At 43.2% G+C, this 27,674-nt stretch overlaps 1 protein-coding gene across 4 annotated transcripts in view; it reads left to right on the top strand.

Moving 5' to 3' along the window:
- The window catches only part of CDH12 (cadherin 12), a 966,930-nt gene that overhangs the window by 668,324 nt on the left and 270,932 nt on the right, over nucleotides 1-27,674 (top strand). Inside the window, exon 1 of one of the 4 annotated variants that reach the window (XM_048507179.1) lies at nucleotides 26,574-26,621. The exons of the other annotated variants lie outside the window; for them this stretch is intronic. The gene's annotated coding sequence lies outside the window, so the exon portion shown is untranslated. Of the gene's footprint in view, nucleotides 1-26,573; nucleotides 26,622-27,674 lie in introns of those variants that run through there. 4 annotated transcript variants of the gene reach the window in all.

Genomic DNA, 27,674 nt, shown 5'->3' with positions numbered 1-27,674 from the left:
TGACTGAGCAGGCAGCCGCCTGCTCCGTGGGGCAGAGGGGGGGATGGCAGCTGCGGGGATGGTAGAGGGAGGATGGCAGCTGCTCTGGAGGGACACGCCCATGCTACCCTTTGATTTCCAGGGGTCGGAGGGCAGCGTGGGCATGTCCCCCCAACCCTCCAGAGCAGCGCTGGAAGGAGAGGTGAGTGGAGGAGATGCAAAAAGCAGTGCTCTCATGCACAGAGCCGCCTCCTGTTCGGCCCCTCCATTCACCTTTCCTTCCAGTGCTGCTCTGAAGGGCTGGAGGGACACGCCCACGCTACCCTCCGACCTCCAGGCCATGTGGAGCCGCAGTATAAGGCTGAAAGAGCCGCATGCGGCTCCGGAGCCGTGGGTTGTATACCCTTGTCTTAGAGTATGCTTTGTATGTTCAGGATTTGGACTAAAATGCAAAGTTCCTTTGTGGTATGTGTTACAGGAAAACAGAGTTTCAATTTATTAAATTGTGTGCTGGTCAGGAACAAAACATTGTCTCCTCCAGAAAACAGGAAATATTAGTGGAAATGTTGACAATGGTGTTAAGAGTGTGCATTTGAATATAACCGAGTTAAACACATACACATTCACACAATAGTCGCCAGGATTTTCTGAGATACCAGTGAATGGGTCCTGAAAAATTCTGGAAATATTAGGGGTTAACTAGGATTACTGACAACCAGTGTTTGAAGGTTGCTATGATTTCCTTTCCTTTCTTTTCCTTTCCTTCCCTTTTGGAGTATCTGTGTCTTCCCGAGCTTGGTATTGACTTGCCAGGTTGATTTGTCTTTGATTATACTTTTTTTTTAAAAAAAATGGTTTTGTTGACTTTGCATAGTTATATTCTTTGTACAAGTTGTTTTGTGTGGTTAGTGGTGGATTCTCAGGTTTTACTTTGCTGTAGATTGTTGTATTACACTTTGTGCAGACTCTGTGATTTTTCATTTGCTTGTAATGGCATTCCTATTTGTTTTGACTTGGGTGTTTCTCAGGTTTTACTTTTCTTTTTTCACATTTCCTCTATAGGAATCAATGTAGGATGTCTGGAGGTTCAGAGGCCCATGGAATTAAATCTCTTTGTCCAATTCACTTGAAACTTGTGGATTGCGTAAAGGACAGAACTAGCAGGTTTGCTGCAATTTGGGTAGCATTAAAAACAGTCCCTTCCTTACAGTCCCCAGGAAAGATTCCCCACAGGGAATATAGAAGGCAACAATACTGGAATCCTAGGGCAGAAAACCCCCCAGACAATTTGGTGTTTGGAAATTGGTAATACCTCTCTCTCTCTCTCTCTCTTTCTCTCTCGCTCTCGCTCTCTCTCTGACTTTTTCCACACATGCAGAATAAAGTACTTTCAATCCACTTTCAGTCCACTTTGCAGCTGGATTTTACTATGCGGAATAGCAAAATCCACTTGAAAACAATTGTGAAAGTGGATTGAAAGTGCACTATTCTGCATGTGCGGAAGGAGCCTCTGTGTGTGTGTGTGTGTGTGTGTGTGTGTGTGTGTGTGTGTGTGTGTGTGTCTGTCTGTCTGTCTGTCTGTCTGTCTCTCTCTCTCTCTCTCTATCTATCTATCTATCTACTATCATCTATCATCTATCTATCTATCATCTATCTATCATCATCATCACATGACAGGGTGATTTACAATACAACAGCAAGAGAACTTAAGAACTGCTCTTTATATGCATGACTCATTTAGATTAATTCTTTGATTTTGTTGTTTAAAAATTATGCCACTCATCTTTAACCATGTAGGAACAAGATTGTTGTGGGTTTCATGTTACCACAGCTCATGTTTTGTGCGTCCTCTGAAGGAATGTGTTAGCAATTTTAAGACATGTTTGTATTTTGTGTATTGTACTCAGTTTCCTCATTTAGCTGAAGAGCTCGGATAGTGAGTAGCTGCGGACATAAGAGAAAGTTCATCTACCAATTATGCAGTGTTCCCCAAGCATTTTCCGAGGTTTCTCCTGCTTAATTACTCTCTAGATGATTTCTGGAAACATTAAAAATATGCAAATCCCAGTAATTTGAGTGAGAGCTTTTCATTTCCATATTCATTTTTCCCCCCGCAATGTATTTCTGAGTAATGATCTAGTGTGCAAGTAATTTGGAGTTGATTAGCTGACTTCTCTTGCTGCATACACATTTAGAAAGAAACAGCTTTTCAGTGACTGAGAGCATGGGTCCACCATGGTCCCTTAGCCCGTTTCCCTGAGAACTGTCTAGCGAAAAATTCATCTTGATGGACTTTTCATCTCCCTAGATATTTGTCTGCATTTTCATACTCATTTCTTTGCCTGTAGAGCTACGGAGGCAGCATAGAAGCATCCCAAGCTTAGAAGAAAGCCTGTCCTGGCAGGAAAGGACGAGAACAAACTAGAGGCAGCCCGCAACACCTCCTTGGTTTATAATCAGGGTGGATAAAAATCAATGATTACATTTTTTAAAAAAATAAAAAAATAATTTTAAACATTTAAATCAGATTTTTTAAAAATAAAATGCTTTTTGGAGAAAAAAATCTATCTAAATATAGCTTTTTGTTTAAGATACGTTATAGTCTAAAGGTTATTCATCATGAAATAACAATTTGTTTTTAATTATGTATCATGAAGCTCTATATTCATGCAATGTTTATTTATTTATTTATTTATTTATTTATTTATTTAATATACTGCCCCTCCCCCGAAGGGCTCTGGGCGGTGAACAGCACAATAAAACAACAATTACATTAAAACCTTGTTAAAACAGCAAATTAACAAAATTACATTGGCGTCCAGCATAAAACTTCATAAACCCACCCTGGAAGGAAACAAGATAAGAGAGCGGAGGGCCCCCATAAGTATTAAGACCCAGAGTGTAAAAGGGAAAGGAAAGGGGGGAAAGGGGCGCTCATCAGCGGCCGGCCCCCTCAACATTTTGGATTTTTTTGGATTTTTTGGGGGGTGAATGAACTCCATTAATCCATTTATAATGTTATGCTCTTCCAGAGGTTTCTGTAAGATTATTCGGGGCAGTTTTTCCAATCTGGAAGATATTATCACAGGTAGTAGTTTTGCAGTTTTCAAAACTGTGACTTTGTGACTGCAGAAGTAACATGTCTCTTCACAGCAAAGATGGTGTAAAATACACAAATGAAATTGAGACCTTAACCCCATTGTTCTTTTGCAAATCTATGCACACAGAATCACCCCCTTAGCTCTTAAGTGCTAAGTTGCAAGAAGTTCAATGCACAGAAGATGGTTTGGAGTGGAATAGATGTGCACAAGGAGCTAAGTGTGGGGGCAAGTGGTAAAAATGGGGGTGGGGGCAAGCAGTGGGGGGTGGGGGGCAAGCGGTAAAAACTTTTCTGCAGAATATTCCACAAGGCTTGGGATCTTCCTGTGTTTAGTCTAAGGTTTCTCAAATTATTATCTCTCTGGAGGAGAAAATCTATAACGGCAGCAGACTGTGAAAGAGATCCAGTTTGGGAATATTATAATGTAGTTACTTTGCCTCTGGATAACACAGGCATGCATGCAACAAAGAAACGCAAGGCCTGGCGGCCAAATGAAACTGGAGATAGTTAATCTTGCAGTGGTGTCATATGTATTTCTAATAGTATAACCAAACCTGTAATTTTTGATTTAATTGTAAAACTAATCCAAAAATGAAACTTTCATCTGGTTGTAAATATTAAGATTATACCAGCAAGAATTAGTCTTTGGCTGTTTCCATGCGAGCAGAATACAGTGTCCCAGGGATGCTAAAAACTGCGTCACTGGGGAGGAGTTCGCACGGCCTGTGCTGCTGCATCGCGGTAGTGCCAGACTCGCCACACCCAAGCAGCGCGAAGACGCACCTTCCGAACCTAGCTCCCCGAGTAAGGTTTTTTGGAAGCGCCATCTTCTACCTGCTGCCATGCAAACGGCAGCGGGTGGAAGCCACCATTTGCCCCAAACGGCTCCTGTCTTCTGGCACTCACTGGAGGCGACGGGACATGCCTCCTGGCCTCCGTCACTGCAGCCATCACTCTGGCCATGGGGGCATGTCCCCTGGCCTCCACAGAGTTCCGGAGAACTGTGACTAGCCCAAGGTGTGTGGGAGTGCACAGGCTATTCTGAATCCCCCAGATTAGCCTCCACAGCTCAGGCATCAGAGTGGGGAATCAAACCCGGTTCCTCCAGATTAGAATGCACCTGCTCTTAACCACTACACCACAGTGTGTTCACTGCATTTTGCTTCAACATCCTGCTTAGCAAGAAGGTGCAAGCATATTTTATTCCAGGTGGTTGGGCATGATGTGAACAAGTTGTAAAGCTGTAAGTTACCTGCTGTAGCGAAATGGTCACTGAACTTTTGCTGATCCTGTTTGTCAGTTGTCTCCTCCAGGCAGTGTGGAACTCTTTGGGTCCTTACTACAGACCTATAATATTTTTGGAGCTGCTTTTGCTTTTTGTAACCGCATAGGCTGATAAAGGAATTATATGTTTCATCCATGATAGCAGGCCAAGTGTTTTAAACCAGAATCAGTCTAAAATCTCTGCTTTGTTAATTCAGCTTTGGTCTTCTCTCTGTTCAGCTTCTCTTTACCAATTTACATAGCCAGAAACAAATGCATTCTTTCCCAGCCAGCGTCTGCCTCGTTGGGTATAACACACCAACAAATGTTACATCTTTCCAGCTGACTGAGCATGCAAATAGGTTGCAAGGTTGTAAGTTACTTGTTGCAGCTAAATGGTCCATGAACTTCAACTGATCCCATTAGTAGACCTCCACTCTGCTTTAGACAGCAAAACATTGCATTACATTAGTTGCCAGTTTGTTTCTGAGTCCAATTTAAAGTTCTGGTTGTGACCTTTAAAGCACTTCATGGCCTAGGATCCATGCAGCTAATGGATTGTTTCTTGTCATATGTGCCCATTGCTGAGTGCAGTCCTCAGCCTGCCGGGCATCAACGATCGCTTGTGTCTTTTCCAGTGTAGCTCGTACTTTGTGAGCAGCATCCCTTAGGGGGTGGGGATATCTTCAGAAATTTTTAGGAGGTGCTTCAAAGCCACTTGAGGCTTTTAAGAGGGTACAGACTGCAGGGGTATTTTGGGAAGACTGGGCTATATGGGATTTATTTTGCAAGTTTCAAACTGTGGAGGTTGTGATTGTATTTTGAAAAGCTGCCTTAAGCCAGTGGCGTAGCGCCAAAGGGACGGGAGGGGCACAATGCCCTGGGCGAAGCCACAGTGGAGGCATGGCCCGGTGTGGGGTGGGCGTTCCGGGGCGGGGAGGGAGCAGGCAACGCTGCAGCAGGGACGTAGGGCACATGCGCCCCGGGCGCAGTTTCCCCTCGCTCCACCTCTGCCTTGATCCACTTTGAATAATGAAATATAAATCTTTTAATTTAAAATAATAATATTAAATGAGCTCTGGGTCACTGCAAAATAATGGTGCCTCTGTATAGTTAGGCTGTGAAAGAGAGATTGTGAGAACTGCACATTTACACTCCACTGCTTAACAACCTTGGAGCAGGAGGAATTAAATCCTACCTGTTTTAATATAGGCCTGTGCTTGCATCAGAGAAAGACGCGTTCTATTTGAGAGTGGAAGAGGTAGGCTTGATGTAACTATCCTTCCTATCATTGCCTGGAAGATTTAATGTGGGACAGCAGCCACACAGATTTCTACCTCAGAGTAACATGAGTTGAAACTGGAAAGGGAAGAAAAGACCCAGGGAATCATATAAGCAGTTGCTCAATGACTACATGAGCATCCTTTTTAATCCCAAATGTGGGCCCCTTCCGCACACGCAAAATAATGCGTTTTCAAACCACTTTCACAACTGTTTACAAGTGGATTTTGCTATTCCGCACAGCTTCAAAGAGCACTGAAAGCAGTTTGAAAGTGCATTATTCTGCATGTGCGGAATGAGCCGTGGATACAAAATTTTAAAAAGCATACACATTGTTCAAGCATTGGGCTAAGCAAGGGAAGAAAGAAATGGTGAAAACATACGGTCCTCTTTCCCTAATACCTATACTTATCCTAAACAAGGTTTAATTAGTAAATCTTGAAGTTGCACAGGCTACTGTTACTGTACTACTTAGAATTAGGATTTCTCCCCTTGTCTCTCAACATGTGGCCCAGATAAAGTCCTTAGGTGAAGGCTTAGTCCTTCATAACTTGTCCAAGAAAGATTAATCAGGAGAAGAAATCATAAGAGAGCTTCCTTCTCATTCTTGAGAATCCATAATCTTCTCTGGGGAGTCCACTGCCCTTTGAGGCCAGTCCTTATCTTCCTGCTTCCTGTGGAGAAATGTGTTTTCCTTTAGAAGTTTGGACTGAGGAAAAACTTTGGCCAGTTTTATTTTCTCTCTCTCTCATGGCAGAGAACGGGCCAGGGGCGGGGGAGTCAATCCAGTCTCATCAAACCAGGCTTTCGACCTGCTGATGGAAGTTCTGGCTGGATCCAATGAGACGGCCAGGTCACACACACTGTCATGATCTGCCCAGTTCTGGCCCAATCCTGCCAGATGTCCTGGGCGGGATGTGGTATCCTCTCTCCATAGATTGCTTCCTCCTGCCATAGGACTGCTATCTGTTCTGTGCCTAGTTTTGTTTTCCAGGTGCTCCTTAGGCACCTGCTGGCTCTTGTACTTCAAAGCACTAGGGAGTGTGGGTTGTTTTGACATAAGTGAAGGCTGTGCTGTCTCCTTCCCATGAGATTGGAGGGGTGCCATTCCCCCCCATGGGAACTGGTACTGCGGGGGTGGTGTTACGTGATGTGGAAGGACATAAAGTGGGGTATAATGGAAGATATTTCGGCACTTGATTTTAGTTCTGTAATGAGAAGTCTAAACACTTTTTTCTGAAGCTGTTTTCAATGAACAAAATTGTGGGATCCAAAGTCTTGTTATTGATCAGTCCAGGGGCATGACACACACATACAACTTCCCGCTAGAAAAGTGATATGTAGCTGCCTGAGCTGTGGAGGCTTATCTGGGGAATTCAGATTAGCCTGTACACTCCCACAGACGCCAGCTGGGTGACCTTGGGCTAGTCACAGCTTCTCGGAGCTCTCTCAGCCCCACCTACCTCACAGGGTGTTTGTTGTGAGGGGGGAAGGGCAAGGAGTTTGTAAGCCCCTTTGAGTCTCCTGCATGAGAGAAAGGGGGGATATAAATCCAAACTCTTCCTCTTCTTCTTCTAGCGAGGAACTGACTTTTGGAGGTTGAAAAACCCGGAGAAGACTTTTCCTTGAGACATCAGGAAAAGCTCCTTTGACCTGACATGTCCTTGGCATGAGGAGCAAGGTCTCTTTTGTTTTGATTCCTTCACAGTAGACAGTGTTCTCACCTGTCACCTGCTGAAGATGACCATTTCCACGTGGAAAACATCAGGCATTAGAGCCACTATAACTTTTAAGTTTAAGCAACTTGCCTTAGGTAACATCTTCTAGGACATGCACAAAGGAAGTTTTGGTGAACTAGGTGTTTACACTATTCTTTTCAACTCTTGTTCTGTCTTTTGTAGCACTGAGAATATGTGTCTGGGCATTTTCTTTTTAATTAACATTTTATAACTTTTAATTCAGGTCGCTGTTTTCTGCACCATTAGACCTCCACTGTTTTGGACATGCTGTTTGAAAACAAGGGCCCCATCCCCCTGTAATGCCATTCATTGCTCAGTGAATTGTGTAGAGATCTAGCTATTTTATTGTTCTAATCACTGTCCCTTTAGGTGTCCCATTCAGCAAAATGTTAAACCTTTTGTTTTTACTTCAGACCCTTTTGTCTGGCAAAGAGTTCCCAGCTGGCTACCAGCAAGTAGACAGTCTGTGGTCCCAGTGACTGAATTATTGAGGTGAATTCTAGGTTGGAGGCTTCTTGTGTACCACACACTGGGTCAATCTGGATATATATTGTATGCAACTGTGACAGCCCCTTCACCATCTTAACTTTCTGAGGTAGGCTAAACACACTCTGACTGAGCTAGTCATATTTCCTACCTTTTTTCAGGGATTGAGCTATTTCAGATGGTAGCATGAGGTGATGTAAAACTATTGTTCAATCCTATAACTCTACAGAAGGTGAAAGACACCTGTTTAACCTATGGCAAATCCCCCTTATCAAGGCACCAAAGAATAAGGAGGCAGGTTCAATGTGTCAGGCATTGTACCTGACATCAAATGCGGCTATGTTAATGTGCTTCCTTGAAACGGGGCTTCTTGCTGCCTTTGTACTTTGTAACCTGTAGTATGTAAATTGTGCTCAAGTGCCAGTTGGCCTGAGACCCATCCTGCAGGCTTGAGAACGAACAGTTGCCACCTTTTTGCTTTGTACTGTTTTACTTTGATGTTTCTGGGAATGGAAGGAAGAAGAAGAAGAAGAGTTTGGATTTATATCCCCCCTTTCAAAGGGGCTTACAATCTCCTTGCCCTTCCCCCCTCACAACAAACACCCTGTGAGGTAGGTGGGGCTGAGAGAGCTCCGAGAAGCTGTGACTAGCCCAAGGTCACCCAGCTGGCGTGTGTGGGAGCGTACAAGCTAATCTGAATTCCCCAGATAAGCCTCCACAGCTCAGGTGGCAGAGCTGGGAATCAAACCCGGTTCTGTAGGAAGGGGGAAGACCTGGGGGAACCTTTAGGGCATTAAAAGGGATGCTAGAAGAGCCATTGTTTAGCTACTTTTCTGACAATAAAAGATTTCTGATTGTAATCACTGAGTCTGGTATTGGTCCAGATCTGGGGCTTGACACAATGAGCAAAAGTAAAGTCTATTAAACAGATGGGATGGGATGGGAGAAGACTTCAATGGAAGTTTGCAACTTCAGTTTAAACTTCAGTGTTTAGGCATTGGCCCAATTCTTAGTTAAGCTTTATAAGTTTCAGTTGCTTAGATGTTTTAAGGTTTTTACTTCAGATGGTACAGTTTAATGTTCCTGATGTTCCTGGCTAATGTTCCTGGATTAACACAGATGCTGGGTCTGGTAGGTCTCAGAACCTTAAGCCAATAAACGGACTCTGAGATACTGATCAGTAGCATTTATTGATGAACATCGAAGCACCAAAGCTTCGCAAAGCTAGTTCTGACAAACCTGGCAGAATTTTTATCCCCCGTTGTAAGTCCCCCCTCTCACTTTCCCCCGTTGTAAGTCCCTTTTATCCCCCGTTGTAAGTCCCCCCCTTTTATCTCCCGTTGTAAGTCCCCCGTCCCACTTTCCCAAGAAGTTGTGAAAAACAGTCCCTGGAGCTGAGGCATCGAAAGGTCGGCAGCAGATAGTAATAGAAAGCTACCTGCCTCATAAGTAATAGAGAGCCACCTGGCTTCCTGCCCCATTTCTCATTGGACAAGGGTGTCAGGGGATGCCTAGTTATCTACATTGCTTGTGAAGCCATAAAGTAGAGATCAAGGAAAGAATGCCCCAGATGGCAGTGATTACATAAAGCAGGCAGGTTACATATATCTTTCAACAGCATTGATTTATTGTTGTTAAGGAGTTACACAAGGGTAGGAACACATCTCAATCACATAGATACAATCCCTCTGACAGGGTCTTACCAGTCTGGAACCCTTTCACAGTATACACACAGAAAACCTTGATTTTGCTAGCTACCCAACTCAAACATAAATCCAACTTCTGAGTTAAAACTCTAAGCAAAACCCTAATACATCAGATGGGATCCACCGAATGTGTCTTATTTACTGTGTCAGGAATTCTTCTTCTACCCCAGAAAATCTATTTCTATCCTTTTTTTTTTGGTTATGATCACTTGACCACTAAATAAAACTACCTGTTCTTTGGGTATTATTTGCTTCCTCATCTCACACTCTCTGTATTACCAGTTATATCTACATCCTGACTGAAATATACCCTCAGAGAAGATATAGTTTATCACTCAGTTAAGACAGTAGATGTCCACCCTCAGGAATCAAAATCCCAAAACTTCTAAAACTTTTTCTGTCAAAGAGATAACCTCCTCCCTTTCTGAGTCATTTGATTGCTACATCCATCAGGGTACAGGTTTGCACACCTAAACCAGGTGCTTCATGTCTCATGTAAACATCATGTCTCCAGACAGACCTTCACGTTTACATTCTCTTTTACTGTGCAGTCCATCACAGCAACACGCTCGGTGTCTCTGTGCATATGCAGTGGAATTTTGCAGTTGTTGTATCGTGTTTCCCTGAAAATAAGACCTACCCCGAAAATCAGCCCTATCATGATTTTTCAGGATTTTTGGAGGAGGCTTAAAATATAAGCCCTACTCCAAAAATAAGCCCTACTGATTGTTACAGATCAGGATGGTATGATCCAGCAGGGTGCTCCCTGCTAATGAGGATGCAGCTTGCATCACACGTGACAGGGAAGCAACAGAGCTGCCAAGAGCCCACCTTAATGAATTAAGGTACCATATTTCCCCTAAAATAATCCCTACCCTGAAAATACCATATATACTAGAGTATAAGCCGACCCGAATATAAGCCGAGGCACCTAATTTTACCACAAAAAACTGGGAAACTTATAGACTCGAGTATAAGTCTTCGAACTTGACTCAGTAGCAATTAAAAACAGAAGACTTGGGAGCAAGATGAGATAGAGTTGCTTAATAGAGTTTGCATTAGGGATGAACAGCTTTCCAGCACTCTAGGAACACAAAGGAACTACTGTTTTCCTCCAAATGTAGAATAATTCGGGGATCCATAGCCATGCCAGTCTAAACTTTGCTCCAAAAAAAGTCTTTGTCTTCAGCAACATCAGTATTTGACAGTAAACTACTGTATGAAGAATTGTATTCATCTAGAATGCAACGCACCAATAACCCTTAGGAGAGAAATGCCTCAGTTTCTTTTAACACACACAAACACACAACCTAGTTGTAATGCTATGCAAGCTGTCCTTACAGCTTGTTTTTATAGCTCTCTGGTGAGTTAGAAAAAAATCAGCAACATGCTTATCGGATCCCCACAGCAGCCCCAGCTCCAGCCGCCATCTTGGAATTACTGTATATACCCGAGTATAAGCCGAGGGGGGCTTTTTCAGCATAAAAATGTGCTGAAAAAGTCAGCTTATACTTGAGTATATACGGTAAGCCCTAATGCATCTTTTGGTGCAAAAATTAATATAAGAGCTTGCCTTATTTTTGGGGAAACAGGGTAGCTTCTTGTGAGCTGAGAATAGACATTCTGGAATGAATTAGATTCCAAAATCCAGTTCAGGAATTCACCAGCTTCTAAATCCATGGCCATTCAACACAGTTTTGCTAGTCCCTCATACCAGCTAGGATGTAAATATGAAATATTTTGGACAGAAAGGAAAAAAATGTGTGCTAAGCAATGAATAATTCTCATTCAGCGCATGAATGGAATGGCACAATTTGTACTTTCTGAAAGGATAATAAAGCCATCTGAATATGAACTCCAAAAAACTTTCATCTCTTTTGAAGTTGCTAGTACACTTGAAGGCAATAAGCCGAACATAACTCTGGGTACACATATCATATTTTTTAAAAAACTAACTTGTTTTCTTTTCTTTTTTTTCTTTTTAATTGCGAGCATGACCCCTTCAGGGGAAAAAATCCTCCCAGGAATATCAAAAGCTTCACCATCAGACAGACCTTTAGTTAAAGACTGGCAAAGTAACAAAAACCATTTGAGTTTCAATCCCTTTAAAGAGGTGAACTTCCACTGTCTTCTATACCCTTGGTTGTCTTTTACTCCTTTTTGACAAGCAAATACTTGGAGTTATGTCAGGTGAACTTCCTACCTCATCGTGTCTTGAACAAGTTATCACAAGGCAGTGAAAAATGACTTTGCCATTGGTAGGGCCGTAACTGTGGCTGTAATTTCTTATGATTCTTTCTGCCTCGAGTAGTGTCGCTCAGACTTTTCCACCAGGAGAGCTGCTGTTGAACTAATCCAGTTTCATTTAGTGCTGAAGAGGTGGAATTCAAGGGGTTATTTTGTGCCCCTTGAAAAGCATCTCTCATTTATTTAACTTTTATTCCCACAGGGAACTCAAGACATTTGATAATATTCAAGAAAGGCAGAATTCCAGATTTACATGCAAAATCCATGCTTTTGTGTCCATTGCAGGACAACAACTGTGCTTCAATAGTCTTTCAACATATTCCTTTTAATTCTGCAGTTGTTTTTTTAAAAGCCAAATATTTATGTGCAGTAGAACTTTTTTCTTTTAAAAGGATTTTTTTTCTTTTTTAAGGAAATTTTTAATAGGCACTACCACATTTATAAGGTCTCAGCAACAAGACTGGGGAAAAACCCCAAATGGCCAATGTTGTTTTCATTTTTTTAAAAATGTGTGAAAGCAGCAGAGCGAAAATGACTGCAAACTGGTGTACAAATCTTATGAAATAGCTCAGGGTCCTTTTTGCACCCTTCCAAATAGCAGTGTTTTGCATCCAGAACTGAAAATCATGTGAGTGTGCTGGAATATTGGTTTCTCTAACATGGCTGTGTGAGTTTGGCAGGCATTCCTGAAGTAGTTCTGAGTTCTGAAGTAGAGAATGGCACCAGAAAAATAAAATTCAAGATGAATGTGGATGTTCCTTCTTGAGGGAATTTTAAGGCTTGGATAGAGTATTGCAACCAGTCAGTGGCATAACGCCCAGGGGGCCGGGTGGGGCATAACGCCCTGGGTGCACGAGTTGCAAGGGTGGGGCTATGACAGGGCAGGGGCTTTCCAGGGGCAGGGGCATTCCTGGGGCGCAGGATGAATGCATGCTCCAGGTGCAGTTCCTCCTCGCTCCACCTTTGCAACCATTTTCCTTGAGCAGGGGTGATAAAGATGTGACCAGGGGTCCAAATCTGACTCCTTGAGGGGGCTTATCAGGTCCTTGAGCCAGCTGAGGCAATCCCCTCCCCTTGCTCCCAATCTAGTCTGATGAGCCAGTTTTGGGGGGGTTGTGTCAGCTGGCCCATGAAACTGAAACCCCTCTTCAGGCAGTCACCCCATTCCACTACGGGCTCACCAGTCCAGGTACCCCCCAGTGTTCTGGGGTCAGCTGAGGCAGCTGCCATGCCCCTCCACTCCAGGACCTGGACCAACTAAGTCACATTTATGACATATCTGGCCCTTGTTATGAAATAGCTTAACATCCCTGCCCTAGAAGGTTTTGCATATCCTTGACTATGTTGATGGAGTGCAAGTTTTCAAGTGAAGTAAGCCTGAAACCAATACTCTAATTTTGCATGCTGTCATTGGGTTTGTCCCTCTGATACATTTTAGCCCACCTTTCCTCAAAGGAGTACATGGTTGCATAAACATTCCTTCCCTTCCATTTTTTTATTCCTCGCATCTTAGACTGAGAGACAGTGACAAGACCAAGCTGAGCAGAGTCACTGAGCAGAGACTTGAATGTGGGTCTCCCTTGCTCATGCTGAATATATCCTAGCTACTATTTTCCAATGATCAGTGCCTTCTGCAGGTCTTTGACTATATTTAATAAAAGGCCGGTTCAGTGATCAGGTGAAATCAGCTGATCTGTTCCATCTGGTGGTGGAGAAGTTTAAGTGGATAGAGGAATGATTTCACCTGATTCCTCCATTTTTTTTGTATGTCCTAATGGCCTTTTGTCTGTGAGTGGTGTTCCCCACTTCAGGTTGGGAAATGCCTTAAAATTTGGGGGGTGGAGCCTGCAGAGTATGAGATTTGCGGAAGGGAGGGACATCTGTAAGGTCATATCCATCCATTATTGATGATGGCACCACCCCACCAGATCTGAAGAGTACCTTATATGTGAGGATCTCTCACTTTCTCCAGTATAATTTCCTTCTCTAAATAATGTTTAGGGGAACGTTTGAAACAGCGGTATCTAAAATAACCCATGCAGATCAGTCCTGATGAATATTTAATTGGGGGTGGGGCTGCAATCTAGAAACTTGAAGCTTAATATCAGGTTTGAGAAAGAATGCAGCCCCTCACTTTTCAGTGATTTCTGTGCAGATTTCACTGAAATTCTGAGATAGTAAAGATTTTTTTCCCCTTCCTCTTCCCCCCCCCCAAAAAAATAATTGCAGTTCAAATAAAATGTAAATGTCAAAGTCTGACACACAAAAGTTGAGCAAATTTACAGAAAAGAATTGAGGATTCTCCCCCCCCCCCCCCCCGGATGTTCTGTACATGAAACATTGGAAGTTCTTCCTAACCACCATTCTGGGGGTAAAATAATAAGGTGTGGGCATGATCTTGGCAGGCAGTTTGCACTAATATAGCTTAGAAAGACAACAAGAATGAATGAATGAATGAATGAATGAATGAATGAATGAATGAATGAATGAACTAAAAAGATGTAAAATAATAAGCTTCCATGTCTAACAAGGCAAATAGACACTTACAGGGGGTTTTGTGATGTGCCTGGCACCAGTGATTCATAGGATTATTGATACATGGGATAATACTTGGAATGTGTGAGAATGATACTAGAGCTGAGATGAATGGTTGTTCTAACATTTTTGGCTCAGAAAGGTTTGCTGGTAGTTACAGACCCAGTTGAAGACTGCATTGTTCCCATTTGAGATTTTTTTTTAAAAAAAAAATGGTTTTCTCATCCTGGAAACTGTAAAATTCTCGCCTCTCCTGTGAGCTTTGGCAAAATGTGATGTCACCAAGGACAGAGGAAATGAATGAGAATAAATCGATGGCAGAGCTGGGTGCCGAGGCGGAGTACGAGTCAGTCCTCTGCATCGAGCCCGAGGTCAGTGTCTGATTGGAAGCGGAATCAGTCAAATGGGACTGGACAACTTCACATTACCTCGAAGGGCAAAACTGCCCATGTGTCAAACTTGAGGACAAAGATTCAGGAGAGCTTTTTGCTCAGGCCCCGATAGATCAGTATTTTGGCATTGCTGGGGAAAGAGAAGAAATAGAGCGACCTTAGCAAGAAGCCATTTTATTTGCCCTCAGCGATGTTGTCCTGTAGCTGGATCTCATTAGCTTTGGGCTAACTTCTTTTTTTCCAGAAAGAGAAGGCTAAGATGGAAAACAAAAATGGTGCAAACGTCACAGCTGATTGGGACTGTGGGTTGTCCCTCCCTGCCAGTCAAAGGGGATAAGATTGGCACTGCCATTCTGAGCGTCAAGTGCTGGTGGGAAGAAGAAGAAGAAGAAGAAGAAGAAGAAGAAGAAGAAGAAGAAGAAGAAGAAGAAGAGGAGGAGGAGGAGGAGGAGGTTTGGATTTATATCCCCCCTTTCTCTTCTGTAGGAGACTCAAAGGGGCTTACAATCTGCTTGCCCTTCCCCTCACAACAAACACCCTGTGGTGGGTGGGGCTGAGAGAAACTCTGAGAAGCTGTGACTAGCCCAAGGTCACCCAGCTGGTGTGTGTGTGGAGTGTACAGGCTAATCTGAATTCCTCAGATAAGCCGCCACAACTCAGTGGCAGAGCTGGGAATCAAACCCGGTTCCTCCAGATCAGAGTGCACCTGCTCTTAGCCACTGCTCTTAGCCACTACGCCGCTGCTGCTCCTTCTCTTTTGGATGGTGTGGACATTGGGGAGGAGGAGCACTTCTGGGTGATCGCATCACTGTCCGAATGTGTTGGCATGTGGAACCATTTCCTCTTCCTGTGAGCCCCCTTTGAAAGACTGACATGGGGGGAGGGGTTCTCCATAAGTTCTGGAAGCAATTTGACTAATTCCTAGGAGAAACGTACAATAAAAATAGCTATTTGTACAAGGATTCTCACGTGTGGAGGGAAAGCTACCCTACCTAATTGGCCAGATGATTTGGAAGAATTCCAACACGAAGGAGAGCTAGGGAGAAGGTGAGAAATAGGAAGGCTGTTAAACGTTCAGGATATGTTCTAGTCTCTTCAAGGTGTTGGTGCTGACCTTTAAGGCCTTACGCGGCCTGGGACCCTCGTACCTTCGGGACCGCATTACCCCATATGTCCCTACTAAGCCTCTGCGTTCAGCAGAAGTGCAAATTACCTGAGTCCCTGGACCCTCAATGATGCGGCTGGCCTCCACTCGGACCAGGGCCTTCTCAGCCCTGGCCTGCCTCAGTGGAACACTCTCCGCCCGCAGCTGTCCGAGACCCCTCTGGGACCTTGAGTGAATTCGCAGGGCCTGTAAAGACTGAATTGTCGCCGGGCTTTTGGAGTGTCCAGTCTGAGAGAGTGCCTTTTTATTCTCGGTTGAATTCCCATGATCATCTATAGGACCCACTTTTTTTTGTTTTGTTTGATTCCCCTCTGGGAGGTTTTAATTGAGGTGATAGCGGGACATCATCTTTGTTAATTTTATCGCTGTGTTTTTAATCTAATTTAATGGGGTTGTTTATATGGGTTATTGTACACACTGTGGCCAAGGCAGTATGTTGTGCACCGCTCCAAGAGCCCGCCAGAGAGGTAGAGCGGTATAAACAAACAAACAAACAAACAAACAAACAAACAAACAAACAAACAAACAAACAAACAAACAAACAAACAAACAAACAAACAAACAAACAAACAAACAAACAAATAGTGGTTTTAATAGTACGAATAAGTATTATTTATTTATGTATTTGTTTACCTACCATTGTTAGACCAACAGTATTCATAGCAGTTATGCTAGATCTGGCTGGCTGCAGCCCAGCGTCTCAGTTGTCAGACTGCACAGTTTTAGACTGTAGGGTGAAGGTTCAAATATTTGAATGTTTTTGTCCACATGAAATATTCCTCTGTATGTATAAAACTAGCACTGTAGAGGGAGAAAGTTATTAGTTAGCTTTTTCCAATATGTACAATATTCTGTGTGCAGGCAGTGTTTCATGTGAATGGGTGGGTGGGTGGGAAGAATTCACTACTTCATAGCCCTCTTCTCCTGAAGACTAGGATGCTGCATCTCAGCAGCAGGTGTATCATTACTATCTGAGTATGGAGGAGTGGTTAGAGTTTTGGTTCAACTTCCCAATCTGCTATGAAGCTTGCTAGATGGCCGTGGAACCAGCCTACCGATAACCTGCAAGATTCTTGTGAGGATAAAAGGGGGAAAGGAGAATGGAGATATGCCACTCTTCAGAGAAAGGGTGTGATAAAAATGTACTCAATAGAAGATCACTCTAACAGATGGCCTGTTTGTCTGCTTGTGTATATATTTTGCCTTATGTACTATCCTACCCTCCACCCAAGCAAGGTTCAGGCAGCTAACAATAATTAAAAACAATACAGCACATGAAATCCCAGTATATAATTGAAAATCAAGCGGCAATCAACAAAAGAGAGTGCATTAAAATCCAGTTATTATATCATCCTGATATAATAAGCCCCGAGCCATCCACGCACACGCACACACACCACACACAAGGGGGAAGGGGAGGAAAAAGAGACAAATTCTGACAGGCGGCCAGTGTGCTTTGGAGAGAACCTGCAAAGTTCTCAATCACATGCCTGGTGGAACATCTCTTGTCTTTCAGGAAATTGTGGAATTGAGGGCCCTCATCTCTTCAGACACAGAATTCTACCAGGCTGGGGCCATGGCTGAAAAGGCCCTGGCCCAGGTTGAGGGCAAACCTCTTAGGCCAAGGACCTCCAGTAGGTTTTGAAAACTAGAGCACAATGTCTTTGGGGGGCACATAGTGCCAGAGGAGGTTTTGTAGACTTCCGGCTCTGCTTCTCCTGCGATTATTGTCTCCTTACACTGGTGTATAATTCAGTAACTCTCTCTTCTCCTGTCCATTTTTTAAAAGATGCGAATTTATTAGAGGTTTCTTTCTAACTATAAGAGACATTGTGCACTTGCTCTTTGCTGCATATCTCGCCAATCTTCTGTAGGTAGTGGCATTATCTCTTGCAGTAATGCCATTCATTGTTAGGTGAGTTTTGTAGCGATAGTATTTCATCGGAGACAATGCCAATGTATGGCTTCAGGGAAGCTTAACTTTACAAATGTATCATTGATTTTGTATCTGAACCACATGCTGGCAAGATACAATGATGAGACAAATTTATTCTAGTTGTCAACAGCTGGATACAATAAACTGACTGTATTAAATCTACTGGCTGCGGCAGCATTTGTAGCAGATTGGGGAACAAATAACTCAGTTTGAGCTACACCTGGTACTGTGCGAAATAGTTTCTGGTTTGGAAAGTGGGGTTGAAATCAATGATACATTTTTTTCCTTAAAACCTTTTCCCAGTCTTTTTCAGCATCCTTATTTCCTCCAAACTGCATTTACTTCAGCAGTAGCTTCCTCAACTTCTTTCTTTCTTTCTTTCTTTCTTTCTTTCTTTCTTTCTTTCTTTCTTTCTTTCTTTCTTTCTTTCTTTCTTTCTTTCTTTTTTTCTTTCTTTCTTTCTTTCTTTCTTTCTTTCTTTCTTTCTTTCTTTCTTTCTTTCTTTCCTTCCTTCCTTCTTTCTTTTCTTTTCTTTCTTTCTATCTTTTTTCTTTCTTTCTTTCTTTCTTCTTTCTTTCTTTCTTTCTTTCCTTCTTTCTTTCTTTCTTTCTTTCTTTCTTTCTTTCTTTCTTTCTTTCTTTCTTTCTTTCTTTCTTCCTTCCTTCCCTCCCTCCCTCCTTCCTTCCTTCCTTCCTTCCTCTTTCTTTCTTTCTTTCTTTTCTTTCTTTCTTTCTTTCTTTCTTTCTTTTCTTCTTTTCCTTCCTTCCTTCCTTCCTTCCTTCCTTCCTTCCTTCCTTCCTTCCTTCCTTCCTTCCTTCCTTCCTTCCTTCCTTCCTTGGCTATCTCAATGGGCTATCTCAATGGATTTTGAATGAGGTGGGCACTATGTTGCCATGTAGCCAATCACATTTGGCTATGCAATGACACCGTTGGAGGCAAATGACATCTAGCAAGGGCAGAGCTAAGAGAAGGAAATGTCAATGAAAAATGTTTTCACAAGGAAAGTTCAAAAAGGGGGAGGGTTTGCAGACAGAGCTGTTTTACAAAGCCTCCTGTTGAGGCAGCTATGGTGATTCATCAATTGCCCCCTCCCTCTTTTTCCTTCCCCCTCGTCCCCTTCCTTTTTCCCCCTCATCACCATTTTTCCTTCCTTCCCTCCTTCCTCTCCCTTCCCTGTTTCCTGTTTCCGGGAGCAGCAGTGGCATAGTGGTTAAGAGCAGGTGTACTCTAATCTGGAGGAATCGGGTTTGATTCCCCGCTCTGCCACCTGAGCTGTGGAGGCTTATCTGGTGAACTAGATTAGCTTGTGCACTCCAACACATGCCAGCTGGGTGAACTGGGGCTAGTCACAGTTCTTCTGAGCTCTCTCATCCCCACCTTCCTCACAGGGTGTTTGTTGTGAGAGGGGAAGGGAAAGGAGATTGTCAGCCCCTTTGGGGATATAAATCCAACTCTTCTTCTTCTTCTTCTTCTTCTTCTTCTTCTTCTTCTTCTTCTTCTTCTTCTTCTTCTTCTTCTTCTTCTTCTTCTTCTTCTTCTTCTTCTTCTTCTTCTTCTTCTTCTTCTTCTTCTTCTTCTTCTTCTTCTTCTTCTTCTTCTTCTTCTTTCCTCTGTACCTTATTTACCATACTATTTATTATCCCTGCTGCTGAAATTCCATCCAAATCCTAAATCCTGAATGTTGATGGATTAAGGGACATGTGTATAGATTGTTGTTAAATTGCTAATTTTTAAATTCTACATCTGTTTTTAAAATATAAGTTTTAAACTATTTATAATGTTTATGGATTGTTTTTATTAAACACTGGAAACCGCCCTAAGCCTTAAAAGGAAAGGACGGTATAAAAATCTAAAATAAATAATGAAATGACTCTGTATGAGACACCAGCAGCATTTCAGACCTGCCAAAGCCCCTGAGAACTGAAAGCCAACACAGCATCTGTTGTAACATTATTCAGCTCATCAGTCATGAGTGTGGGAAATGTGCAGACACATGGAAACACTGGAGATTCCCCCCACCAACCATGTAGGTCAGACAAAATTCCTACCTTACCTTACTAAGGGAACTGGAGTACCTTTATAAAAAATGTGCTGAATTGTTCCACAGTTAAATCTTAACACACCCCGGAGTGGTCCCTTAGGACAGTTCTGCAGCGAGAACGAATTGTTCTGACATGGCTCTGGGATCCTGTAAAGCTCAGCTGTTTATATCTGCTGGTAAAAGAATAAGCAACAAAATGCTGGGGTTGACAGTGGCTGGGCTGGTTTTTCCACTTTTAGTTATTCTTTCCCATTCTATGAACTGAAGTTACCTTTAGAAGAAGAGATGACTGATTGAAAGCATGCCAAGAGTTTATAAAATTATACAGGGCATGGAGCAGGGCGGAGAGCAGGGACAGACATGCTTAGCCCTAGGTTAAAAGTAGCACTCACATCCAAAGCACAATTGCATTTGTCTAAGTCTGGTGTAACTGCTTAGGATAGCACTTCTGGTTACCTAATGCAATTGACGTGCAGTCATGGGCAGAGCGTTTACAGGGACAGCTGGGATCACATGTCCCCGGACACACGCCATCCTGTTGTGCCTCCACACCCCTCCTCCCCTGCGCTGACTCATCTACCGGGTTGGCTGGGGGGTTGTGGGGATGTCACCCATGGGGGGTACAAAATCGCCCCCCTTCCCCCCTGCCACACTCCTCCCCTTCCCCCCTCTGCCACACTCCTCCCCTTCCCCCCTCTGTCAGGCTTAGCCTCACCAGGTCGCTCCTTCAGCTGGCAGTGGGGGCCCAATTCTGATTGGGCTGATGGAATGTAAATTGATGGTTTCCAGTTTGTGGGCCATTGTTTTGTTTTCCATATTTGTAGGCATATTCTTGTCCAATATTACCTCCATATTCAGATGTGGAAACTCTCTGAATATCAGAGCTGAGATGCAGCATCAAAAGGAGGCCACTCGCAAATCTGAAACGATCAAGCAGAGCACTTATTGTGTTCGTATGGAGTGAGATCAAATGACCTGTGTAGAAAACGGTAGTGATCTCAAAAGAGAGGAACGGCCTCAGTTCTTTATGGCTCCAACTGAGTTCTGAGGGAAGTTAAAAGTCTCTCCTACTATTTTCTCATTTGCTTCCCTGAAAGCTTCTCCTTTTTATTTGCCTGCCTCTCTCCTTCCCATCCATCAGCCTCCCCATCCTTTATCTCTCATCTTCTGTTTTTCTGCCCTGCCCTTCCCCAGCAACCTCTCCTTAGAAGAAGAAGAAGACTAGTTTGGATTTATATCCCCCCTTTCTCTCCTGCAGGAGACTCAAAGGGGCTTACAATCTCCTTGCCCTTCCCCCCTCACAACAAACACCCTGTGAGGTGGGTGGGGCTGAGAGAGCTCCGAGAAGCTGTGACTAGCCCAAGGTCACCCAGCTGGCGTGTGTGGGAGTGCACAGGCTAATCTGAATTCCCCAGATAAGCCTCCACAGCTAAAGTGACAGAGCGGGGAATCAAACCCGGTTCCTCCAGATTACACAAGCTCTTAACCTCCTACGCCACTGCTGCTCCTTAGGGAAAGTTTGCCTGAGTAGACAGACTAGGCCCAGTTTTACTGTTGGACAAGGACTTGTCAGGGATATCCAATTTTTTTCCAGTATGCCTCCCTGCACTACTTCCTGTTTTCCTCCTCCTGGCAGCCCCCATGCCCTTTCCCTGCTTCCTTCCCTCCTTCCTTCTTGCCCACCAACTCAACCAACTTCGTGTGTGTGTGTGTGTGTGTGTGTGTGTGTGTGTGTGTGTGTGTGTGTGTGTGTGTGTGTGTGGTCATTTAGACCAAGCCAGGGTTAAAAACAATCAAACATTATACAAATAGCATAACAAAAAACACCAAATCAAAAAAGTATAAAATACATATCAGCAGTCTAATCTAATTCAAAAAATGCACATGTAATTCAAAAAAAGTTTAAAATACAGATCAGCAGTCATGAATAAGACTTTTTATAAGAAATCCCAGTTTACAAGGTATACAAAAATATTATAGAAGCCTATTTATTATACCTTTACTACCTGTATACCTCACGTTTCTCCACTATATTGACCCAAAGCAGCTTCCATTGCTTGCTTCCATTTTATCTTTGCAACAGTCCTGTGAACTATGTTAGGCTGACTGTATGTGACTAGTCCAAGGTCATCCAGCAAGCTTCCATGACAAAACAGATATTTGAATCTGAGCCTCCCAGATCCTAATCTGAAACTCTAACTATTACAGTGCACTGCTGAACAGTAAGTGTATAGCGGGTTGCAGCTGAAATAAAGGAATCTCATGATACCACAATAAGATCATTTGCACCTGCGTAGCCACGCAGATGTAATCTGGGAAATTTTTTTTAAAAGGAAAGTGCAGCCGAATAAAGCACTCCTGCCTGGCTGTTTGCTCGCAAGCATCTGCAAACTAGTTATTTTCAAAAGACAGCACAATTCTCAAAAAAACTGGTTTGGGGAAAATAACATGGGGCAGACTTGCTTTAAGGGCGGGATCTGTGCAAAGTTCCCCCCAAAACAGGGGGTTTTTTTTACCATCCTTAACCTGTGTTTATTGGTCTGTGTGGAATGGGCCAGTAGCAAGCAGCTGGGCCTGGGTGAGTCATGAAACTGGCATGATATCACCCAATGATTACTGTCAGGTCTGCCCCCAGTGAGTCCTCCCTCAAAAACCAACATAACTTTAGTAAATGCCTTCTCTGCCTTTTATTGACAGAAACCAAGGCTTAAAGGTGGTAACATTGTTCTGGTTGCCTAGCAACAGTCATAGAGGTCATTTGTTTCTTAAAGCTACATGACTGCTTCTATCAGGGGGGTGGTAACCTCCAAGTCTTTTTTTTCTTTTTTTAAAGTTTTCAGAATTATTATTATTATTTTGCAAACCTGGGTTTGTGGAAAGATCTGTCTTGTCTCATCATGGTGCCGGTGTCCAGATTTGCATATCCACAAATATGACAGCACTAAGAGATAGATATATTGATTTCAAGCAAAGCCAAGTGGCACATCCTTTTCAGGAGAGGCCTTTTGGGGTATATGGGCAGTACACATTGCAATCACTCAGAGGTATGCATGTATACTCTGCACTGATGCTATAATAACCCTTGGCATTTTTATAGTTAGCGGATAAACCTAACTGTAATAGTATTAGCATGTTATTTTATCTGCTGTCACTCCAACTTGATAACCAGTTTTTGAGAACCCAGGCCCCTTCCGCATTGTAGGAGTCAACCTTAGATCGACTTGAGTCCGACCCAAGTCCTCCGCACAGACGTAGCGTTGGACTCATGTCTGACTCAACTCACCCCCCTCTCGCCATTGAATTTCTGAGCTCGACTGGGGAGTTGAGTCGACTGGCGGACTCGGGTTGCGCTCGAGCCGAAGCCGACGGAGTGCGGAATCTCCGTCGACTCGACTCTGCCATCTAGCCAATCACAGCTAAGTATTTCGCCCATGCATAGAAGGGGAGACTCGTGGCGGCGCGAAAAGCTTTGGGCATGCACACCAATCGGAATGCAGCGCAGGGAGGTGGTCCTGCCCTCTGAGCTTGGCTCCAGAGACACGAATCGGCTACTGTGCAGAGGAACGGGAGGACTCGAGTTGAGGTACGATTCCGCTGACGCGAGTTGAACCTGAATCATCTCGTGTGTCCGGAAGGGGCCCCAGATTAGCAAGATGGCTAACAAACCCCAAACACACTCACCTTCATTTGGACATGTACACTGGAATATTGCACATTGAAAACTATATTGTAAGCACCATTTGAAAACCTGCAGTTGTAGTTTATTAGAATGTTGAGAATTGTATTTCTTTGAGTGATATTCCCCTCCCACATCACTACTAAGTTAGCTGAATGAACGATCATTTCATGGATGTCCATTCTCAGACTGTGACACTGATAAATTGTTGTCATCAATTGGAGTGTTTTAATTTATTTTTTTTCAAAAAAGGTGAAGCTTCTAGGTCATTGCCATAGTGAATATACATTGCCTTCAAACAGTCTGTACTTTTGAAAGAAGCCAGCGTTTCTCAGACACTGAGGTAATACTGATCAACAACAACAAGTTGAGTGGAGGCGTAACTTAATCAGGTTGACAGTCTTCAATGAAGCAGAGTGAGGCACCTGCTTAGCATAAGGTATTTCTCAAAAAGAAATGATTAATTGGCAACTAGGGCTTTTTTTCTGATACACAAACTGAGTAGAAACATCATAATTTATTGTTCATGTTATAGCTTTAGATCCATACTGGAACTTTAGTTCTAGGCATTTGGGCAAACTACGTGAATGAGAGGCAGCAGCCTACAGTGTGCCTTGAGGAAGAGTGTCTGACGCATCCATTGGTCAAGTTGTTAGACAAGAGGGACAAGGAGAAACAAAAGAAACGATACGTGTTGGTTAAGTTGACTTGACTTGATTAAGTACATCCAGGGCTGAAGCCTTCTCTCTTTGATTTCAGAACTTACCAAGTTCCTACATCCCTCTCTCCCCCCCCCCACCAAATACTTCAAATTCACCTCTGAAAACACTTCAGGTGTTAACTCAGATGTGTGTGTGGCTACTCCCCTCTCCTCAGAAACATTGTCAGAAACATCAACAGTATTTTACCTTGCATCTGAACCTCTGTGAGCATTTCACTGGTGTGGCACCCTTCAAGGCTGGCTCAATTTTTCCTTCAGGCAACATTCAGTGACAATTCTTATCCACACCCTCCAAGTCAGGTGGCATCACAACTAACACAAACCCTTCTAAAATCTGCAGTTGTTCTGCTTATGCTAGTTACGTTCCTCTGGTATTATTTATTGAACATTGGCATTTGGACATTGTGCATATTTTAGGAGCTTTCAGGTTATGGCATTTGAGACACTAGAATGTTTCCAGTGATAGTAATGACCCGTGATAACTGTAGATGGCAGAATAACAGTTCCCTCCTAAGAACGTTGTCGTGGAATCAAGGAGTATTGAATAGACCTAACAAGAATTCTGAACAGGCCCTACTGAAGATTGCCCATCTAAAATACCCTTTTGGTCTTCATTTGAATTCTGAACGAGCCACCTGCCATCACATTGCAAGACAACTCTGATTTGGAAGATTTAAGTTTGTATTTGCTGAATGTGGGATGAAATTGCAGCCATCCTTTTCCCTGACCACATTGACAAAACTTGATAGAAACACTGCCATTAAAATGGATGCCTGAAGCAAAATGACATGAAATGGTGTATAATATATAAATATTATATGATGTGGAAAAAAATTCCATAAAATAAATAAAAAACACAGGAAGCTTGTCAAAGAAAACAGCCAGGGCAAAAAATGTTCTTCTAGACCAGGGGTAGGGAACCTTTTACACTCAAAGAGCCATTTGGACCCGTTTTCCATGGGAAAAGAAAACACTTGGAGCCACAAATATTTTTTGACATTTAAAATAAAGATAACACTGTATATATTGGGTTTTTTACCTTTTACTCCACTCATTCTAAGAAGCGCATGGATACGCCCGCCCTGCTGCCTGCAGGGTGGGAAAGGATGGGGCCAGTGGCTTGGCCTCACCAGCCGCCGGGAAAGCGCCCGCCCCACTCCAACGGGGCGGGCAAGAGGGGAAGCCTGCGGCGCAGCTCAGCCGTCTGCGGGCAATTGGTGCGCCCGCCCTGCTGCCTGCAGGGCAGGCAAGAATGAAGCAGCTTGGCTTGTGGAGCCGCAGTGCAAGGGCAGAAGAGCCACATGCGACTCTCGAGCCGCAGGTTCCCTACCCCTGTTCTAGACTACACATGACAATATGAAGGAATTAAATCATGTGCCTGGACGTTAGTGGTGGGAACTCCATGCCAGGGAGTGGAGCCAAGTGAGGGTGGGTTGGGGCAAGGAGGAACTTCAGTGGGGTATCATGCAGTGGTGGGATTCAAATAATTTAACAACTGTTTGTTTACAAGCACCATTTTAACAAGTGGTTCTGCCAAAGTGGTGCAGACCTGCTGAATCCCACCACTGGCTATCATGTCATGGAGTCCATCTTCCAAAATAAACGTTTTCTTCAAGAGAGCTGATCCCTTTAATCTAGATGTCATACTGCAGGAGAATTCAGGCCCCACCTGGAGGTCAGCAACCAGTGGGCATCCCTAATGGCACCCCGTACCAAATACCCCTGCACATCAAAAACTGGGTGCCAGGGAAAAGAGTTAACTCCCAGTTTTCTATGCACAGTGATTTTTTTTGCCATGTTCATAACCATACAATCCTCCTACCTGAAGCAGTACCTTCCAGAAGCAAGTTCATCACATGATCTCTTGGTTGTGTATACACGGGAGGGGGGAGTGTTGAACCTCACAGGAATCTCTACAATTCAAGGGCATCTATTTTTCTTCTTTAAAAACCCATTTTGTTTTCTACATACATTGCATTATATAAGCAGAGAATCCAGGCAACAGAGTATGGATTTGGAGTGATTTATATTTGTACTTGAATGCTCTCTTCCAGCCGGGGAGCGGGGGAGGAATCATGCCCCATTTCACCGGAGTCCGTCAATCTCTTTACATTACTATTGGTGCTTTGTATTATACTTTTAAAGCTCCCTTGACTGACAGACATGGCTGGAGGCTGAGATCTACTGAGAGAAGCTTTATGTCTCAGCCTCTTTGGGAGCTGCTGCAAAAATGAACTGAGAATGCTTCCGTGGGAACCATAGAGTCACGAAGGGGACTGCTGGCATAGTCTGTAGAAAGGAGCAGGCAGGCGACTTGGCTATCTGCAACTGCTGTTAACATTCTGCCCTCCAAGGTAGGTGGAGAGCAGTAACTGCAAAACTAAAGGGATTTGTTAATCCACCAGTCCTGGAAACTGCATTATTGATGAGTGCAATCTTATTGTAATACCATACATTTTGTGTTCGTGAATGCTTGCACTTTAAAAGGAGGATGGATGAAAGCCCCTCTGAACTGTTAAATAAATAAAGTGGTTAAAAGAAGTGCATTTCATATATAGTAACCCCAAACACTTTTACTGGGGAGGATATGGCTATATATAAAGATAGATATAGATAGATATATAATGGCTCGTTGCTTACGTGCCTGTCAAAAATGCCGGACAACTTGACAACAAGTGGGTATGTAGTGCTGTATTATTCATTTGTCGTCCTCTACCTGACCTGGATAACCATCAGTTGGTGAGATAAAGGCCTTATGAAAATGCTGAAAAAGTCTTCCTGTGAAGTCTAAACTTTCTGGAGTGAACGGGTGCTCCAGCCCACCCTCAGCTGCAAGCATCTCACTTTATTCCTGCCTTTATTCCATGTATCTCACTTTATTCCTGCCTTATTCCTGCCTCACTTTATTCAGCCAGGCATTTTAACTAGTGTAGTTCTTTCCTGCTTTTTAATCTCTCGTTTTATTAATCCCTTATGTTTTTATTTTATTTTAATTTTTTTGCATGTGCTTTTGTTTGCCCTGTAGATCTTGAAACAAACCGGTTTCAACAGAGAGGGGCAGAAAGGGCAGGAATCAACTGAAGCCTTTTTTTGTTCGACATTAAAACCTTTCTCCCATTTCTAGGACGAAATTACGGACCCTGTAGATTACATTTCTTTCTTCCCTGCTCGGGACTTAGACCAGTTCTCAATTATGTATCGTTGATGATAAAAGAAGCCAGCCTGTTACTAGCAAATGATATTCACATAATTGTTACTGATAAGAATAATATAATTAATAAGGAAATCCAGGTTTCTGAATGTAGTTGAAGTCAGAAAGAAATATATTTGAGTAATTCCACTGCCTTTACTGTATGTGTAATTGCATATTGATTTTTAAGCAGGACATTTCTCTGAAAGGGACGTGG

The sequence above is a fragment of the Sphaerodactylus townsendi genome, linkage group LG09 (assembly GCF_021028975.2).
Source record: "Sphaerodactylus townsendi isolate TG3544 linkage group LG09, MPM_Stown_v2.3, whole genome shotgun sequence".
Lineage (NCBI taxonomy): Eukaryota > Metazoa > Chordata > Lepidosauria > Squamata > Sphaerodactylidae > Sphaerodactylus > Sphaerodactylus townsendi.
The sequence above is the reverse complement of the archived record's forward strand: the minus strand, read 5'-3'. Positions and strand labels throughout refer to the sequence as shown.